We start from the raw sequence: 12,278 nt of genomic DNA, 5'->3' as shown, positions 1-12,278 counted from the left end.
AAATCATTAACTGCAATGATGAACAGAAAATGACCTAAGACCAAGCCCCGAGGCAATCCAGTCCGAACTTACTTTAGCGAGGAGCATCTATTTTTAATTGATACAAACTGACTCATGTTACTTAAGTATGATTCAATTACATCTAAAGATGGTTTGTGTACACCATAAAATTCCAGTTTTGCAAGTAGGGTGTTAAATGGTATGCAGTCATAGGCTTTGCTAAGATCACAAAGTACAACTTAAAATAGATCCTTATTTTCGAATGCAGTTAACACCTGCTTAACAACTTCAGTGACAGCAGTATTGGTATTTTTACCATTTTGATATGCAAACTGTCTGTTGGAGAGATCATGCTTCTCAAAATAGTTATTTAGTTGATTGTATATTAGATATTCAAAAACCTTAGAGAAAATTGGAACAATAGAAACTGGTCGATAGTTTTGGGGCAGATGCTTATCTCCCTTTTTAAAGACTGGTATCACTTTAGCAGTTTTGAGTGCATCTGGGAAAACTCCAGATTCTAAATACATATAAAAAATGAAAGGAAGAGATTGACAGATAGTGTATTATTTTTTTCATTACATAGTTAGAGAACCAATAACAGTCCATGCTTTTGGAGTTGGTGAATCTTGCACAGCTTTTACAATATCCTCTGGGGTGACAAAATTCCAGTGTAAATTATATTTCTTATGGGGCACAGCACCAAGACGATCTAGTACACAAGTGCCATTTTGCTTGTTTTTGTTTTTCAGCTCACTCACTGAGGTGAGGAAGTAATTATTTACTTCTTCTGGGACCAGCATTTCACCTTGTGTGTGGGTTTGTGAATTATACTGGTTGATGATGTCCATGGTGCTTTACATTTGTTGGGAGCACTTTCAATGTAATGTTCAGATGCAATTTTTTTTTCCCCCAGGACAGTTTGTTTTTGTAGGTTTTTTTACATTTGAGATAAGCTCTATAAGAAGTATTATCTAGCTCAGGCTCTTGTTTACAAGAATTTTTATATATTCTGTACAGTCTCTGAGGATCTCCTCCCTAGTGAGAGCTAGCTCATCTGTATACCATTTTAGTTGTTTGTTTTTCTGTTTATGCTTATTGCTACTTTTGATTAATAGTGAGCAGGAGTACCATAACTCCGTGAGTATTTTCAGGAAGTTGTTAAACACAATTTCACCAGTACCCTTTCCAGGTTGTGTGTTGTATACAAAGTCCCAGTTAACATCAGATAATGTGTCAATAAATAAATTAATATATTCATCTTTCTGCCCTCTTATCCATGTGGCATTAGCCTTAATTTAGACTGATGTGTCTGATTTAGGTAACTGATCACAGCAGATTGTTAAAATCAACGGTTCATGATCATCTAGGGCTCCACTGGCAAGTCTGATGTCATACATATCTCTAAAAAAATTTAATATTATCTAAGCACGCGTTATCTTGTGTTTGTGTGTAATTTGTACATTGTAAATTTAGTGATCTTAAGATATTCCAAAATGTTCTAGTAACATGTTCATCATTGTTGGCCATTTCAATGTTGAAATTGCCACAGATAATTAGTTTTGTTTTAGATTTTAGTATTTTCCTCATAAGCATCTCAAATCTTTCGAAAAATGTATTTGCATCTCCACTCGGTGATCTCTGTAAGCTAACAATTATAGTATTCTCTGCATTTAGTTTTATACAGCTAAATTCTCCATATAGTTCTGCACAGTAAGAGCTAACATCTATTTTGGTAAACATTATAGTATCTTTAGTAAATATTAAAACACCTTCATTCTTTCTTTCACTTTTACACATAATTTCTCTGACAGCATACCCTTGAGGAACAAAATATTGTACTTGATCTTCTGTCAGCCATTGTTCTGAGACCCAAACAACATCAACATTTTCAATATTGCAAAAATGTTCTAATTGTAATGCTTTGTTCCTAATGCAGTGAATGTTCGTTTACATCACAGTAACAGATTTATGTTTATTGTTTATTATCTGTGAACACACTCTCATTTGAATGTTGCTTTTAGCACCTAGTTCAAGTAAAGGAGGCTTATTACCCGCTGATTCACTGACTTTTATGCTAAAAAAATGACATACATTCCAGGTATTACTCAGACCGCTACTTTCGTAGATTGTTTTATTCCGTGTGAGTCTTTCTTTAATTATTTTACCGACACATTCCCACACAAACTTTTTCCCTTCATAGTTTAGATGGTGCCCATGGCTGGTGTGAAGGTTACGCTGCAGTTTACTTATATCGACCACAGCACAATTTGTGTGTTCAGAGCACAGTTTCTTTATTTTAATATTTGTTCTTCGAATTTCTTAATTAACACATGAACTATAGATTAAATCGTGCCTATGAGGCACTGTAGCAACAACTGTTTTCCTTGATTTATTTTTTTCTAGAAAGTTCTGAAGCACTTTTATACAAACATCTGCTTCATTTTTCGTAACATCATTTGATCTTGTTATGCATATGACAAAGTCATTTTCTTGCGTGGATTTTGTTTGAACGCTAGTGCCTAAAACGTGTTTAGTTCCTGCTCCAGGTTTGACAACACTGGTCACTACTATGTCTCAATTTATTTCTCGAAACATACTAGATATATTCCTGTCATGACTGTCTGTTAGAAAAAGCACGCTGTTCTTTTCACCTGATGTTCCCCGTTTATCATCATTTTTCTCAAAGTGATTATTTGTTTTCAGTGCATTGACTTTTGCAAGGTCTCGATCATTTCCACTGTCTTCAAAATCGTCACTGGAGTGCAGAACACTGTATTTGTTTTTGTCCGTAAATGTAACTGCTGTTGCAAAGTTCATTGTTATTTTTCCAGCTAAAGTCCTACCTTTGTGTTTTACTTCTTTCCACTCGGATGATTTGTACCTTTCGTCAGATGCCACTTCACTTGATTTGTTCTTCGACTGTAGTTCTCGATTTTCATTCTTGAGTGTGGCGATTTCACTTCTTAAAGTGTTGACTAAGAATTGTAGAACTGAAACTCGTTCTCTTAAACTTGTTATTTCGACATTACAATTCTCGCAAACTCCCTTTTTTTAGCACATAAATATAATTTTTTCTCTTATTAGAGTTACACACTTCTACACTCGTGACCATCTTGAACAAACCGTAAACATCCTATGTTCCCGCTGCCCTCCTGACCTCAATCTTTGTTAGTGACTGTCCTCACACATCAATCCCCTTCCCTGTTCCTATTCCAGAACTATACAGCCGAAATTCCAACACCATATTCAGTCTTTTTACTTCTCTCCTTTTCCTCTTCTTCCCCTCCCCCTACCCCTACCCCCTTCAACCACACCCCACCTCTCACCTGCCCTCAGTCTAACCTGCAGCACTTCACTCTCCGCCACCCCCACCATACTATCCCCCTCCCTCCCCATACTAGCCTCCTCCTTAACCCCACCCATCATGCACTGGTCTGCTGCTTACAGTGTGGTTTCAGTTCCCTGAGACTGCGGTCATGTGTGTGAGTTGCATTTGCGCATCTACAACTGTTTTTGATGGAGGCCTTAATGGCCGAAAGCTTTATTTATTTAGGACAGTCATTTTGTTGTGCCTGTAAGCAACTCCGCATCTGTGCCATATGGTGAGTAGCAACTTTCCTTTTCATATGTTGTTACATTCCATCCTGGATTTTCCGTTGTTTGAAACCATTTCAAATGTTACTCCAGTTCAGACAGAAGTTGCTCAGATGAGGGGGGAGCTTGCGCTCACAGACTGTTGACAGACAATTGATCAACTGTCAGAGATTAGTGGGTTATCTTGGAGCTAGGTTCAGCAAATATTAAAGGAAAATTTCTTCCACCACGACAGTGCACCTGCACACAGACAGTTTTTGGCTAAAAATGCATGGTCCCACTGCCCCACATATCTTACTCACCTGACCTGATTCTGTGCAACTTTTCCTTATTTCCATGAATGAAAAGGGCATGACAACATTGGAAAAAATAAAAATAATAATAATAAAATAAAAAAGGAGGGAGGAGCTGTGAGCTATTTCTAAAGATGACTACAAAAAATGCTTCGAACAGTGGGAGCACTGATGGAACAAATGTATTAGTTATAATGGCGAGTATTTTAAAGAGAACAAGGTTGTTTTGTAAACAGTTTGAAAAAAATATAGCTTTTCAAAAAAAAATGTTTTTTCTTAATTCTCTCCTCAAAACAAATCTTTCAGTGCTCATGATATACTAGTTACATTCAGTTGTTGCCCAGTGATCTTTAAAATAACAATAGTAAACAAACAGATCTATCTGACTTCCTTCCCAGTTACTAATAAAGTACAAATATTCCACATGTAATGCAAGAATTTGCGTTTATGCAATTTTAATGAAACCAAACAGCACAGTAACTCAAAACAAAGATAATATAAAAAAAGTTTCTCCTCAAAGACAGCCAAAACAAGTATCTTCTCAAAATGCAAGAGAACTCCTTCACTCTATAAGCAGAAATGTAAACCTGTCTTTCAATCAAATCAGTGCTAAACAGCTTTAGTATAATCGTGTTTCAACGTCTCTTGGCCTCAACCAGTTGGATGCAAATCCCTTTTCAAAAAATATGTCTACATATGTACAGTATGTCCATAACTAAAATCTAGTTTCAAAATGCTTTTGAAATAGAACCACTGCTCAGAAGGATGTCAAATTTGAACAGTTTGTTATTGATGGAGGGGGGGGGGGGGGTCAGGGAAAAAAAAATTGACCAGTAGATGTTACTGTCTCATAATATGCACACCAACAGATGCACTGCACACCACTGTTCTATGGTTGGTGTCTGAGACACCTAACATTAAACAGTACTGTCTCCGTCAAGGATAGTGCTCTGCTGGTAAAACACTTTTCGATTGTGCCAGTAGCCATGAAGAAGTTCCGGACACCGAGCGATGTGAGAAAAGTCACTGGTCTCATAGTTGCTAAGGGTATGGAGAAAATGATTATAAAATTTGAAAAGACAGTTTCTTTTGAAGTGAGGCAAAGGGAGGAAAGCAGTTGATCCAACGTCTGCTGACGATGTGGTCACAGCGCTGCAGGAGGGATCAAGCAGTGGTGTGCACACATGCAGAGCACGGTGTAATCTTACCCTCCCACACATCACTATTAAAATTCTGGTTGTGCACAAATTTGAAAGCTTCTTGAGACACAAGATATATCAAAGAAAAACTTTTTACTTATCTTCATTTTCTCTTGTTGTTGGTTCCAGTTCTTGCGTCTAGGGGTACATTATCTCAGCTGAAATTTTGATTTAACATCGTGGGTTCCTGATGGCTAAATAACTGATGAAGATTTGCGTGTACTACTCTTGAATTTTATTCTTTGTCACATTTTTCAATAATCAAACCGTTTTTATAATTTCCACTTAACACTGTAAATGACATTGTTAGTGTCAATCATATAAATACATCTGTCCCCATCAGAGGCATATCCACTACTACTTACATTCTGTGGTACTCACAATATTCCAAAGAGTTTACAAAGCAACAGAGTTTACTTTCTTGACAAAAGAAAAATCTTTACTAAACCACATCATTATTTTATAAATGAATCCAGAAATAATTTTAATAATTAGTGCCAGATTGTGCAATTAATAATATGAATTTTAAGTATGTCAGAATTTCTAATTTCAAGTATTTCTAAAAGAAGAATAATGTTAACTGTACGCGCAGTGTGTAAAAACTAATTTCTTTTTATACATTTTAGTGTGAAATTTAATCATCGTATACAAAACCAAATGAAATTCTTTCAGTGAAACAGCTGAGAATATTCATCTATACCAGACTCAGGAAAAATCCTGGTATTGTCTACTACTACAAATAAATTAAAAAAAGGTTATGTTAGAAAAGGATGTCCCATTACAATGTCCCTCTCACCAAATTTGGGAACAGGGTGTTTACAATATTTTGTGACAGACTACAAGGTTTGTCAAATGGTGTACATAATGATGACTAGGATAGCAGACAGATGTATGGAAGTATCTGATACATAACATATTACAGATAACACATGAAAAATATCGACTGTACAAATCGTAATCTATACATATATCAGGACACGGTATTCAGATTTCCTGATCTCTGGAACATACTGTCACAAGACAAATAATACAAGGTTAAAACTACAGTATTATACCATTCAACTATAGAAATAAATACAGTGAGAATGTAAATTACTAGAATTATAAATTGTACGTTAACATCCATACAATTAAACCTTCAAGATCTTCAAAAGGGAGGAGAGAAAATTTCAGAGCCAAAGTGAATGACAAGTGGGCGGAGTCGGAAAACTCACCACAATGGGTACAAACAAGAAGAATGTACTCCATCATGAGTAGGAATCAATCAGCCTCATAAACCAGAGTATTCAAGGATATGTTGACTCATGAAAGAACAAAATAATGGAAAAATATTAGGGCCTAAGTTTGCGTGGTGGGGATCGTCCCAAGAATCCAAACCGCACCAGGTACAAACCAGCAAAAACTGTTTCCACACAACAAAATGAATAAAGTTCACAATCATATCAATACGTTCAATCATATGCTAAGAGTAACTATGAGTGTGAGAGTGTCAAGTTCCAATCAGATACAATATTGTAATATTCAGGATAAATACGAGTACATGTAAACAGTCCTTGTTAGCTGTGAATGAAGACACATCCAGTAACTTGAGAACTAAAATCAGTCTATGAAAGCAGATATGTATACATCTTGTTATATTGTCCAAACTAGTAAATGTCTTCCACACTATTTGCCAATCATCCATGCAAACTAACCTAGGGGCACCAAACACCTAGAACATTAGTGTACAATTGATAAAATAATATAGTGATTTAAAGTTACATAATGCATTGGAAAGTCTATCACCTTACATGAAAAAACATACATTTATGCTGAATAACACTGTCTTTAGTAGTTTTGACTAACGTTTCACAAATATCAGTCACAACACAGATGCAGTCGACAGATGCTTGAGTATGTTACCCAGCACCCACAATCTTGCAAGTTGACTGGGTCCAGCAGGGTATAGCCATACAGCAGAGTGGGAAGTGGGTCTGCCCACACTCCAACGGATAGGTAACTTCCTGTCTAGCATTCACATCAAATTCTGAAACATTGGTTTGTGTACTAAATTTGCTTTTCAATACCTCCTTCACATCACACGACATATGTTCTTCTTAGTAACTTTTCAAAGTCGATTATATGGGATTTATGTCAGATGAAATTAAAAAGTGTTCACATATTAAACATTAATAAGCAGAGTTGAATGCAATAAAAGAATGTACTGATAAGGTACACACAGATATGCCCAGATACTATTACTAATTTTTTAAGTACAAATTGTGATTGTCCCATTCCAAAATTGCAAAAGGATCTACTCATTTAGTCTCATGTCATATATGTATCATATTCTAAAGTACATATGTATTACAGAACACAACTATATAATGTATCACACATTTCAATCCAATCAACAAGTAAGACAGAACTTTAGGAATCACATCATCTTACTTACTAAATTAAAGACAAACAAAACACAATTATATAGTATTACAAATCTACAGGTATAGCGAATATTTTCTTCTAGACTAAAGATCATTATGCATCCATGTTCATAGGTCTTGTCCTCTATACTAAACGTTAAAAGTACCTGAGATTTTAACAGTTTGCTTTGTTTACCTGTAGCTCCTCTTATCTTTACACCTACAATGGGCATTTCCACGAAATTCTTACTGTATTTAATCTTGTCTATAAATTATAGATATATACCACAAACCAGGCTACCTGTATCAAACAAACTGTTCCCTTTCCACTGACCAATCTTAATCTTAATGTAAAGACACCCAAAACCTGAATTATAATCTCTGCTATTAGACACTTTATGTAAAATATAACTTTCAATTTCATCAAATGCTATGTCCACACTGTTTTTGCAGGGTTTTATCAACTTAACTGGTATCACAGCATTACCTTGGTTACTAATGTTGTCAGGTAAAGATTGCACACAGCGAAATGGTTACATAGCACAACCAACATTACTTATTACATTAGAAACACAAAATATATTGTTGTCAAAATCACACTTCCTACTTAGATCTTGTTTCACTTCATTCCACCAATCTGGATACAAATTTTGACTAACCACAGCTAACTTACTCCAGAATGCAAATGTATCTACATTATTGTCTATTTGGTCCCAAACAAATTTCAAAAAGTTTTCAACTTTGTTCTGTAGGTCTACAAATAACTCACCTTTACTGTCTGGATCATTTCACAGCATGACATTAATGAAAAACTGCATTGACTGAACTGGTATTCCTTGACTCTCACTTACATCGTCACATACACCACTTACCTTAGCTGTATTTACAAATAACTCTGAAACTTAATTATTCTTAAACTCCACAAACACCTGATAATCATCATCATCATCATCATCATCATATTCTTCTAAAATTACTTCATCAACATCAGTTACAACACAAGTCTCATCACCATCAAAGTCACACACCCCACCTACATTCATTTGCAATATGCTACCAGTCTCAGACTTACCAGTCTCATTTATTTCACAGCTCTCATTCACGTCTACATAAAAATATCACCTAATTCAGATCCAGTACAGCCACCACCTGTTTTACACACGCCAATAACACTGTTTTCTGACCAAGAGAAGAAATCATTGTACACACTACATCAAAATTCTCATTACTCTCACGTTCTGGTTTGTGATTAGCACCTGCAACACCATAATTAAAGTATCCTAAAACTTTTGATCAAGTCATAAATGAGAAATCTGATGTTCCTTCCAACTTAAGATATCTGTACCACATTATTAATACTGTTGTTATTTTCTAATTTTAAGTGTAAATTGGGGGTCCTGTACTTGGTGTTTCCTCGCCCAAAAACTATGGACCTTCATTGAGATGGACCGCCGTTTCCTGAGTGGCCACCTCTATGATTATTTCTTCTATTAAATTGACAATGGTTATCCCCACTATTCCCATTCTGCTGAGGTTCAAAATTTCTGTCTGTGTTACCATTTTGACCCTGATAGGAATTACCATTATCTCTGTTTCTGTAATTATTACCATTTCAATTATTATGGTACATGCTTCTTTCAAATGCCCTACCTACCCTGTCGACATACCATAAAAATTGTTCAAGGCAATCGCCAGGACCGTGTACTAAATCTCACTGCAACCTTTCTGATAATCTCCTTTATAGTGCATCAGTCAATGTCATTACATCAAATGGTTTGTCAAGATGTATTAATTTCTTAAGTTGATTCTTACAGAACTCTTTCAGGGTACTGTCCCTATTCCTATAATTTGGAACATTCAGAAATTCAAAAAATTGTTCAAATGTCTCTGAGCACTATGGGACTTAACGTCTGAGGTCATCAGTCCCCTAGACACTGAACTACTTAAACCTAACTAACCTAAGGACATCACACACATCCATGCCCGAGGCAGGATTCGAACCTGCAACTGTAGCAGCAGCACTGTTCCAGACTGAAGCACCTAAAACCACTCAGCCACAGCGGTCGGCTCAGAAATTCACTTTCAATCCTCCCTTGTTCAGCTCCTGGCTAACATTTATTTAAAAAAACATTTTTTTAAACTTTGGCATCTTTCCCACTGACTTAAATTTAAATTTACCCAAGACAGAGCTTCGACTTGAAGACATCTTTTAACAAATTTAATTTTTTGATTGTCACTTGTGCCTGACACAAAACTATCTCTATGGTGGTATTAAAAATCTACTGGATGTAAATTGTCTGATGGAAAACTTTCGATCGGAATGTTGGACCACACAATAGCATTATTTGAATACAGATTGCTGTGAATGCAATTTTCCTGAACTACTGAAATTGTTTGATCTAAAACATTTACATTAGTTAGCATTCTGTTTTCAACATTTAAAATCTTTCAATCTAACCTGCTACAGTTCTGTTCCATTTTTTCCTCTACGACCTTCTGTTGAACTCTGACATCATTAACATTCTTCTCCTGATTTGCGGATTGTGTAACTCACTCATTTTCCAAAACAATAAATTTATTTTCTAATACATTGACTTTTTCATTCACACTTCTGACAACCCATGTATTAGCTCGGAAACCTGGTGCATTTGGTATTTTACTCTGTCCATTTTACAATTGTTTTCAGTTTTTAGGTCGTTTTAATTGCCCTTGTCTTGAAGTAAGTTTTTTATCATTGTCCATCCTTATTTCAGTTAACTGCACTAAATTTGCTACTGGTATCTGTTTTTACTTTGGAATTACATATGAACTGCAAATGATACGAATGTGTTTTTCCTTTTCTGCAACCGACAAAACAGATCTCAACAGATCCTGGCATTTACCCACACTTGTAATCTTACCCTCCCACACATCACTATTAAAATTTTCTGTCTCTGTACAAATTATGAAAGCTTCTTTAGGCTTAAGATATTCCAAAGAAAATTTTTTTTTTTTTTTTTTTTTTTACTAATCTTCATTTTCTGTTGTTGTTGGCTCCAGTTCTTGTGCCTAGGGGTACATTCTTACAGCTGAAATTTTGATTTAACATTGTTGGTTCCTGATGACTAAATAACTGATGAAGATTTGCTTGTACTACTCTTGAATTTTATTCTTTGTCACATTTTTCAATACCACACCGTTTTTGCAATTTCCACTTAATATTCTAAATGACATTGTTAGTGTCATACACGAGGCGTGTTTTTTTAAGTAAGTACCGTTTTGCCACACTGCTGCGGTCGGCGTTCTGCACATGTGCACTGGGTACCTACATCTGTTGTCTACACACTGACGCCATTACAGTCTGAATATTTGTTTACATTGTGTAGTGAGTGTTTAAGATGCTTCCGATGATCGTGAGTCCTGCCGACTGTGAAGTACGAGCTGTTATAAGATTGCCTAGTGCTAAAGGCCTAAAAGCGATCGATATTTATCATGAGATCTGTGCAGCTTATGGAGACAACATTATGAGTGATGGAATGGTAAGAAAGTGGGTGAGAGCATTTAAAGATAGCCGCACAAATGTGCACGATGAACAATGGAGTGGGCGTCCTTTGGTCGTTAATGAAAGTTTGATGCAGGAAGTGGACAATAAAGTGACAGAAAACAGACACTTTATGATTTCCTCCTTGCTGGATGACCTTCCTGATGTTCCTCATAGTGTTTTGTATGGCATTGTGACCAAGCACTTGAATTACTGAAAATTGTGTGCACGTTGGGTACCGAAAATGTTGATGGATGTGCACAAAACCAAACGTTTAGACAGTGCATTGACTTTCCTTGAGCAGTCCCACAACGACGGTGATGATTTCTTAAGCCAAATTGTTATGGGCTATGAAATGTGGGTGGCCTACATCACACCAGAATCAAAGCAACAGTCCATGGAATGGCGGCATTCAGATTCACCTAGAGAAGTGAAGTTTAAGCAAACAATTTCTGCCTGAAAAATCATGTGCACAGTTTTATGAGACAGAAAAGGAGTATTGTTTGTGGAATTTCTGCGTTGTAATGAGACAATCAATGCAGCAGCTTACTGTTAGACACTGCACAATCTGCACCATTCAATTAAGAACAAAAGACAGGGCAAGTTGAGCAGTGGCATGATTTTGCAGCAAGAGAATGTCCGTCCACATGTGGAGAATCAGACAAAGATCTCATCACATCTTTTCGATGGGACACTCTGGATCATCTTCCGTACAGCCCCAATCTTGCGCCCAGTAACTACCATCCGTTCCTACACTTGAAGAAACACCTGGGCGGTCAGCGTCTTCAAGACAATGAACGAAGTCAAAACAGTGGTGATGCAGTGGTTACCAAGTCAAGTGGCAGACTTCTCAAAAACTGGTACAATGTTATGACAAGTGCCTCAATATTGACTGAAATTATGTAGAAAAGTAGATTAAGGTATAGGCTTTCATGTAAAAATAAAATTATTGAGATATATTAGCACGTCTTTTTTTTAAATTTCAAATCAGTACTTACTTAAAAAAACACGCCTCGTATTTGTAAATACGCCTGTCTCCATCATAGGCATAACCACTACTACTTACATTCTGTAGTACAATATTCCAAAGGGTTTACAAAGCAACAGAGTTTACATACTTCCTTGACAAAAGAAGAATGTTTACTAAGCCACATTATTATTTTATAAAAGAATCCATAAATACATTTAATAATTAATGCCTGATTGTGCAATTAATAATATGAATTTTAAGTATGCCAGAATTTCTAATTTGAAATATTTTTAAAAG

This window comes from Schistocerca gregaria, chromosome 1 (genome assembly GCF_023897955.1).
Source record: "Schistocerca gregaria isolate iqSchGreg1 chromosome 1, iqSchGreg1.2, whole genome shotgun sequence".
Lineage (NCBI taxonomy): Eukaryota > Metazoa > Arthropoda > Insecta > Orthoptera > Acrididae > Schistocerca > Schistocerca gregaria.
The sequence above is the reverse complement of the archived record's forward strand: the minus strand, read 5'-3'. Positions refer to the sequence as shown.